General features: G+C 40.4%; 1 protein-coding gene across 5 annotated transcripts in view; it reads left to right on the top strand.

The window, feature by feature from the left end:
- The window catches only part of Pcnx1 (pecanex 1), a 141,938-nt gene that overhangs the window by 34,071 nt on the left and 98,281 nt on the right, over positions 1 to 9,586 (top strand). The gene's annotated exons all lie outside the window — the stretch shown is intronic.

Genomic DNA, 9,586 nt, shown 5'->3' with positions numbered 1-9,586 from the left:
AAGGTGAGAGAGCAGTGTGCTTGCATGTAGATGTACATACATGACAGTGTGTGTATTGTGTCTAAGGTGAGAGAGCAGTGTGGGATGTAGGGGACAGTGTGTGTGCAGGGATGTGTTTGCTCTCCTGTCCCTGTTTCTTCGTAAGGTTTGGAAGCAGTGATAGTCTACCACTGTGTGTTATCACATTGATAACTGCAAGTTGTAGTCTTAGAATAGAAGACAGTAGCTAGCATGTTTGCAGGACTGAATCAGTATGCATGGCCTCATCACTAAACCACTCAGGACAGTAATGCTGCTTCATAAAGGTTACACTGAAGACCAAGACATGGGAAACATAACTGAAAAAAGTTACGCATGGTTTATAAATCTCAGCATCACAACAATTTACACATGCAGAAGCCAGACAAGGTGGCATGTAACCTGTAACTCTAGCAGATTGAAGCAGAAGGATCACATGTTCCAAGCTGCCCTAGTCTTATGTGAAAATTCTCTCAGGGAAAAAGAAAGAAAAAAAATGCATATAACACTAAAATGTATATATAGCCTAAGCAAATTTTATATTTAATATAATCTGCATTTCCCAGTTAATCTCTTGTAAATATCTTTCAATTTTATATTCTTACAAGTCTCCCTCTGTTGCTTAGTTACACTGTAGCAGGTTTCCTTGGCTCTACCAACTTTGTGCTTCTGACAGAGGGATCTAATTTATTTATATGGCCAAAAGTTTCTTGAGTTTTTACAAAGTAATGCACATACTAACTGAATCTCGAAGACAGTTCTTGTGTGGACAGGTTGTATGTAAGTTCATTTGGCCCTTAAAATGATGCTGCCGTCATCCATGATGCACAGCTATGGGACTGAGTAATGACACCCAATAATCCAAGCCCTCAAGCTGGAGTCTGCTTCTAGCCAACTCAGCATCACATGAGTGATTTCAGGTTATAATGGAAGGACAGTACAGTAACAGTGTTGCTCCTCCATCCAGACACCGTGTATGCCTCTCGCTCATTGAAAGCCGCAGTTTATACCTTTCCCCTCACCCATTATGCACTTACCTCATTGGTTTATTGAGCAAGCATTTTTCTCTTGTAATAATTTTGCTCACTTTGGTAGTCACAAACTGTCATTATTTTCTTTAAGTAGCCATTTGCATCTGCAAAGCTTCTTAAAGTTAGGGGTCTTGTTTTCTCTAAACTGTTCTCAGCTCTTAAATTAGTGTTTGGCACTGACAGTTACTCAGTAAATATTTGAAGTAGTAAAAGCATTTTACTATGATATTTTTAATGGCATAAACTGTAATGTATAGATGTATTATAATTTAGCTTCTGTTTTTTAAAAGAGATTATTATTTGTTCACTTATTGTGTGCATATGTGTCTGTGTCTGTGCACTGTGTGCCTGCATGGTGTCCTTGGAAGCCAGAAGGCATCAGTTCTCTGAAACTGGAATTACAGGTAGTTGTGAGCTGCCATGTGGGTGCTGGGAACCAAATCTGGGTTCTCTTACCTGCTGAACCATCTCTCCAGCCTCCTATTTTTAGTTACATTAATATTTCAAATTTAAATGTTATTGTGAGAAAGATCCTCATGGTGCTTATTTTAAATTATTATAGTTTTAATCTTATCAGAAGTATAATTACTGGAAAGGCTACGCTGGCCTGTCCCATGTGCATGTTGCTGGTACATGTGTATACTGTAAATCCCTAACAGAGTGTAAATGACATGTATAGGGTTATCATATTGTTTTGAGAATAATAAAAAAAATCTATACATATTTAGTGTAGACATAATTTTTTTTTCTCTTTCTAAACATTTTTGATCTACAGCTGAGTAAATCACTGGATTCTGAGCATGAAGATGTGGAGACCAAGTATATCCATGTCAGGTTCTGTGCCTTATTTTCTGTACATGCACACGTACACACATATCCCATGCTTTTTTTATCATGGTAGTCCATAACAGGCCTAATATTTAGTAATACGAATCCTCCTCCATGTTTTCTACCCTCTGCATTACTTTGGTTATTCTGATGTGCCTATTTAATGTGTTAATGCTTCTGATTTTGTTTACCTTTCCTTTATTTTAAAGAGCCTACTCTGAAACTGTGTATGTCAAAGTGTATATCACCTAGAAGGATAGTTAGAGACTAATACTCAGGTCAGTATGTGATCACTCATTGCCCAGCTTAGGACACAGAGCAGTGTATAGCCTCGGAGAAGCTCATGCGTGGTTTCATGTTCCATCCACCCGCTCAGGACTGAACATTTCCCTGAAGATTCCTATCCCTTCTGTTTTCATGACATGGTCCTTATAACTGTTCCTAATGTATTTATTATTTATTGTGTGTGCTTTGAGTTATCCTGTATATCTCTGTCTAGGGACATTTTTCACAGTGTGTTTTCAAACCTAAGTGAATGTTGTAGCTCTGTTTATTCACATTCACCGTCAGACAGGCCGTACTCCAGGGAGAGGTCATGGTCTAGCCGTGCTGCTGCTGGGGGCCATTTAGATGGTTTTCAGCTCTCTCCTCTGATGGCAGACTGCAGATCTTCTGGAACACTTGGATATAGCCAGTGTATGCAAGCTGCTTCCCTTTGAGCTTGTTTCACTGGGTGATTCCAGGCTATTTGCCACAATGATTAATTTTCAAAGTCCTTATTTTTCAATATTCACGTGAACATTTGATACTGGTAAAAATTTAACGTTAGCCAGACATAGTGGTACACACCCGTAATCCCAGCACCCAGTAGGCTGGGGCAGGAGGATTTCTGTGAATCTGAGATCAACCTGGCTGCAGAGTGAAACCGTCTTAAAAGGTGAACAGCACTTTGCCATTCAGGAGTCTAAACTGAGCTTCACTGTGACTTGGATTGCTTCTTCATTGCTGCTGTGTGGAGCCCTTCATCACCACACGGGTGCCAGTTAGCTTTCTCTTCTTTCTGTTGCCCATTTGTGAAATGGGAAGCTGTCTTTCTTGTTGACTAATAGAAATTGTTCATTATTTATACCACTGTTTATTACATGTGGTAAGGCATCTCTGAGTTTGCTGTTTTTCTTTTCTTAAGATTATTGAATTTGGTTGTTGTTTTGAGATGAGGTTTTAAGTAACATAGGCTAACCTTGAAATGTAGCTGAAGGTGGCCTTGAACTCTTGACCCTTCGGCCTCCAGTGCAAGGTATTTTGGGCTTAGAGGCAAGTATGTGACATTTGGCTTAATTATCATACTTCTTAAGATTTATGTGATTTTGTTTTATTTTGTTGGTACTGGAGACACAATCCAGGAACTTGGGAATGCCAGAATGTTCTCTGTCTGCTGAACTGTATCTTTAGCCGTTCTTGGATTAAAAAACCAAAATTGTTATTGTTGTTGTTGTTGTTATAACTACTATTATTATTTAGTAATTAACATTTTTGTATCTTCCAAAAGTGTTCCCTGTACAGACATCTCATATTCTTCTGTGTTCTTAACACTTTGTTTTGTTTTTGAGTTTTGAGTGTTAGGTCAGTTATTTTAGTCCGTAGTGTCATGTAGGGTTCAGACTTACTTCTCCTCCAGTATAGTTTAACTGACTCTTTTTGGTGGCAGCCACTGTATTCTGTCTGCTAGAAATGGAATTCCATTCACAGCAGCGTGTTCCTGGACGCCCTTTCTATGATGCTGATCCAGTTGCCTGTGCTTCGCACTCTGTGTCGCAGAAGCTTGATGCCTGGCTTGTGACAGCCTTGTTCATACTGTGCTGTAGCCATCTTGGCTACTCTTTGTGGTTTGCAATAGACTTTGGCTTTTTTTTTTTTTAATTGGAATTGCTTTGAAAATATAAATTCTTCTTCAGAATCTATGTTTCTCTATAGTACTTTAACTTTTCTCCATTTATTTTATCTTTCAAAATTCCTTTAGGTTTTATATTTCTCCATTAAAAATAAATTTATTAAATTATTTTAGTTTTCTACTTTGAGTTTTGAATTTTTGCTATCTTATTTCTCTCTTAAAGGTAGCAGTTTTTATTGTATCTAGAAATCTATTAAACTTGCTTACTGATGATGGGCATTGTGTAATCTGTTTTCCTATGTGATAGCAGTTTTCTTTCTTTTTAGCTCTACTTTTTGTTTAATTGGGTTTTGTTGACTGTGGCTTTTAGTACCTGCTTACATTGAAATAGAACTGGAATACATCTTCATCTTTTCCTAGTTAAAATATTTTTTAACTAAAATAGGATTATATCACTTCCCGCCCCTCCCTTCCCTCCCTCTAGCTCCTCTCAGGTACCCACCTCCAACTCCTCCTATGTCCTCCTCGTAAAGTGACAGCCTCCTTTTCTTTATTATTGTCACATATATGTCAGCATATGTATGTGCACACAATATGTAAGTACAACCTGCTGAGTCAGTTTTGTCATTGGTGTGTATATAGGTTTGGGGCTGATCTCTTTGAATCAAACAGTTAATCCTTGAGAAAAGCAAAATTCTCTTTTTCCCAGCAATCATTAGTTGCTTATAGTTCTTTCTCTACGGTTAGGGGGACCCCACGAAATTCCCCCCTTCCATGTTAGCATGTTCGTTGATATTGCCGTTGTTCTGGTCTTGTTTATGCCACCATTTCTAAGGGAGTGTTTCACAGCTGACTTCCTGGTATATTCTGCCTATTACAATCTTTCTGCCCTCTTTTCCTCGATGTTCCCTGCACCACAAATGCAGGAGCTATGATGTAGAAGCGTCCATTGAGAATGGGCTCCCCTGGATCAGTTGCTCTCTGCATTGTGTCCAGTTGTGGATTTTTGTTGTGGTTTCCATTTCTCTATAAAGAGAAACTTCTTTGATCAGGACTGGTAACTATATTCATACCTGAGGATTTGGAACTAGGAACTGCAAATGAGAACATGCAGTATTTGTCTTTCTGGGTCTAAGTTTTGTCATTCAATATAATCTTTTCTAGGTTCATCCATTAGTTATAAATTTCATGATTTCATCTTTCTTTGTAACTGAATAATATTTTATTGCTCTTGTACCTCATTTTTATTACCCATCCATTGGTTGACGGACATTGAATTGTTGTGTCTCCTGGTTGCCATTGTAATTAGAGCATCAGTGACCATGGTTGAGCAAGGCTCTGGGGACTAGAATGTTGAGTCTTTTGTGCATATTCAAGGAATTGTATAGTTGGCTCATAGGGGAGATGTACTTCTAGTGTTCTGAGGCTTCTCCTTCTTTGTACAATGTGACTTGAGATTTCTGCGACAGGCTTTTGTTTGTGTGTCTCCTTTTCTTACTCTCCCGCTTGTGAGTCTCACATTCTGCTCTGAGGGAAGGAAACAGGACCATCAGGACAGTTTCTATCTAGAGCTAGGGACTCTGTGTAGTACCTTAGGGCATGCAGCTAATTGCATGTGTGAGTGTCTCCTGGAGCCTGTGGCTTTTCAGTGCCCTCTTTTGTGTGACACAGCAATTCGAAAATAATTAAATCTCATCTTAAAGAGTTAGAATCTTTAATGCTTGCATTGTATTTTTAAACTGTTATAAGAGGAAGTTGAGAAATTGAATTTAAGGATTTAGATACTAATATTCTGGAGACGGACTGCATTTTCTATTTCTCCTGGCAGTAATGCTTGTTAATACTGTGAACCAAAGCTCCATTTAATCAATATGAAGCTGGATTTCAAGCTAAGGTTTCTAAGAGAGATCTACTCTGCTTAGGGACATATTTTGTGTGTGTGTGTGTGTGTGTGTGTGTGTATGTGTGTAAATCTATTCCTATTTTTATAGGCACAATTATAATCTAGAGTACAGTTATAAACTTAGTATTATGAGAGTGTTAGGGTGTTTGACCAAAGCCTGAACCTCAATAGTTTAATGATCCAAAACCCAGTTTGTGATGACCCCTCTAATTCATATTAGACAGCTTCTGCTTCTCTGCCTTTCTCTGTGCTTTATTTTGTGTTTTGCTTTTTAAACAGATGGGGAAACTAAGGCACAAAGGTAGAGGTTTCCTGACTTTGGTCCATTGCTAACTGCAGTAAACCACTATGCTTCCGGAACAGATGTAAACTGCTGTACTTGACAGGGCTCGTGCTGAGCTCTCCATTGCTAAACCTGCGAGTCTCGCTGCTAGGGCAAGCTTCTTGTGTGTTAAAATGTACTTAGAGTTGCAGAGAGGGCAGACTGATAGACATTTTATTAGAGGACTTTTAAATAACGGCGGTGTTGTCCCTCCCTCCCTCCCTCCCTCCCTCCCTCCCTCCCTCCCTCCCTTCCTTTCCTTTTTCCTTTGTTCCTTTTTAGTGTTGTCTGGTTTTGTTTCTCGAGTGTGTCCTTTCTCACCCGTCTGTATTGACTAGGGACCAGTCAGTGCTCGTTCTGGATCATTGCTCCTCATCTGGGAGTGATTCTGGCCCCTGGGCATCTGGCAGTTGTATGAGAGTTTCCAGTTTTCACAACTAGGATGTGCTGCTTGGCAGCATTTGTAGGGAGATAAAGGACCCTAGATGCTGCCAGCCATTGTGCACAGGCCAGTCCCTGCAGTCATGAATTACAGAGCCCCAAGGATAGACAGGGATGGAGTGAAGAAACCTGCTCTAAGTAGTGGTGAGGGATTGGTCCAGAAGGCACTTGGATGGATGTTGTTGAGAGTCAGTGCAGTTTCTTAGAAAGAGCATGCATGGCTTTAAGTTTAAGGTTTGCAGACCTGGCATTCGAACATACCTGCCTCAAGTGCATGGCAGATAAAGAAGAGAGTCTCTCGTGCACTGTGCTCCCTGGGGCGGCACGGTTAGCTTGTTTACTTTGAGACCTCTTGCAAGAGTTTGCCTTTGGTAATATTTCACGTATTTATTTGTAAAACGAAAATAATAGCACTTACAGATTTTAAGGAGATTTTCATCAGAAACACAAACAAATCAAGTACGTGTAAGACTGGGATACAGTCACTTAGATTATGGCTACTTGGGTTTGTTTTTTTTTTTTAATCAAGGAAGGTATATGAAAGTAAACAAGATCATCTTGTCCCTGACTGACTAAACAAATGTCCTCCATGTGGTGAAATATTATTTGGTCACACATATAAATGAGATGTTACATGCTACAGTGTAGTTGGTTCTTGAATAATGTTATGGGAAAGAAGCCATTTCAAGCCATTACGTGCTATGTATGATCTGAAATGCCCAGGTGGGTACATCTAGAGACTGAAAGGAGTCACTGTTTCGTAGTGTAGGAGGACGGTAGAGAAGGCAGAGAAGAGCAGCAGGGAAAGTGTTTGCTTTTGAAGTGATAAAAATAGTCCAGAATTGAATATGATGATGGTTTTATAACTTTATGATTATACAGCAATACTGAATTAAACAGATGTGTTCTGTGGTATATGAATAAAGTCAGTGTGTATGCACACACATGTAGAGACACACAAAGTAGGACACAAAGCTTTCCACACTTCTCTGCCATAGAGCGTTTTGTCCTTTATCATCACTGTGTCCTGCATCTTTTCGTCTGTGGGTCTGACGAAAAGAGGCTCCATTCTAGTCCCATTGCTGTGTGCTTCCCGTACAGACTCAGTGTGAAGATAGCTGCACGTTACACACTCTTCTTGAGGTAGCCTGTATAGCTGCTATGAGTTAATGCTGAATAGCTAACGAGCTGGAACATATCCCCTCTTATGTGGGGTATTAATGTACTTAATTGGCCATGAACTTGGTAACTAGTTTCTGGGATGCTATATTTATATAGATATGTAGCAAATTAGAAAGTTATTTCTTAGTGGCCTAACTTGATTAAGCTAACCAGGAACATTATAGTTCTGAGATCTTTAGTAATAGAAAGTATCCTAGTTAGGGTTTTATTGCTGTGAAGAGACACCATGACCATGGTAGTTTTTATAAAAGGAAAGATTTAATTGGGGACTGGCTTACAGTTTCAGCGGTTCAGTCCATTATCATCATGGGAGGAAGCATGGCAGCATGCAGGCAGACATACATGGTGCTGGAGGAGCTGAGAGTTGTTGTTGTTGTTGTTTTTTAAGTTCACTTTATGTTCCTATCACAGCCTCCCTCCTCCCTCTCTTCCAAGTCCCACCCTTACAAATCCCTGCCTTCATTGCCCCCTCCCCTTCTCCTGAGAGACAGGGAACTCCCTTTGGGTACCACCCCACCCTGAGACATCTAGTCCCAGCAGGTCTAGGCACAGCCTTTCCTTTCCCACTGAGGCCCAAGTAGGCAGTCCAAGTAGGGGAAGGGGATCCAATAGCAGGAAATAGACTGAGACAGCCCCGCCCCACTTGTTAGGGAACCACGTGAACACCAAGCTGCACATGTGCCACAAATGTGTATGGGCTCTCGGTCCAGTTCCTGCATGGTGGACCCAGATGGTGGCCACTATCATTGTGGCCTCAATGTCTGTAGCAGCTCTAGGCTTAAAAGTGTACCAGATACATGTACGTGCTGGATAGATGGCTCATCAGCTAGGACCACTGACTGCTCTTCCAAAGGATTCGGGTTTGATCCAGCATCCATATGGCAGCTCACAACCACCTATAACTCCAGTTCCAAGTGATACAATGCCTTCTGGTCTCTGAAGACTACAGGCACATACATGCCACACGGACATGCACACAGGTACAACATTCGCACCCATAAAATTAAGGTTAAAAAAAAGATAAACAGATACACAGAAAAATTTTTTCAACCATGGGACTCCTGGCCTGATGCATACTAGTCTGAACTGGGCTAATTTGCTTTCTCTAGACCTACTTACTCTCATTGGCCAGAACTGGGCTATGTTGATGGTCTTTGGCAGGTACAGCCCTGTGTGTTAGAGTCAACATAATCTAAATCTTGTGAGAATTTGGGGTGAGGTAATTAGATCACTGGAAAAATTTGGGGTTACTCTTTTTGTTAACTAGGGGATTGGATAAGATGGTGGGTGGCAAAGACTCTAAAGGAGAACCCGTCACTCCCCCTGCCCTGACTTTCTGAGACTCTTGTTACTGTATAGCATCACTCCAGGTAGGCTTTTAGCTCACTAAACCCACAGCTTTGTTTTTCATTTTGTTTTGGCTTTACTTATTGTTTCTTTTTTTTTTACTTATTTTTAATTTTTATTTATTTTTGAGGCAGAGTCTCTACATAGCCTTGGGTATCCTGGAACTCAGTATGTAGACCAGACTGACCACTAATTCACAGTGATCCACCTGCCTCTGCCTCTAAACTGCTGAAATAAAGGCATGTGCCACTACTCCCAGCAACAAACATAAATCAAAAAGCACAGGTTTCTGATTCTTTGAACAATTAGTATGAGATAAGTTCATGTTACTTACAAAACCACAGCTGGTGAGTCTTCCCTGGCATGCTTCTCTTTGTGTCACACGGTTAGTTCATGGGTCTCTTGGAGGCATCAGCTAGCATGATAGCTCACTACCTGCAGTTGGCCTCTTTCATGGCACGGGCCATCGACTATTCACTTTTCCTCCTCAGGTTTTATGTGGACAGTTTGTGATAGGAGTTTTCTACCTCCAGACTTCTGTGGTTATTAGATGGTTCCGACTCCCAGCCTTACAGACTAGTCCTCACTCTGCTTATTACAGACTAGTCCTCACTCTGTTTATT

Source organism: Grammomys surdaster, unplaced genomic scaffold (assembly GCF_004785775.1).
Source record: "Grammomys surdaster isolate TR1022 unplaced genomic scaffold, NIH_TR_1.0 721, whole genome shotgun sequence".
In the NCBI taxonomy this organism is placed as follows: domain Eukaryota; kingdom Metazoa; phylum Chordata; class Mammalia; order Rodentia; family Muridae; genus Grammomys; species Grammomys surdaster.
The sequence above is the reverse complement of the archived record's forward strand: the minus strand, read 5'-3'. Positions and strand labels throughout refer to the sequence as shown.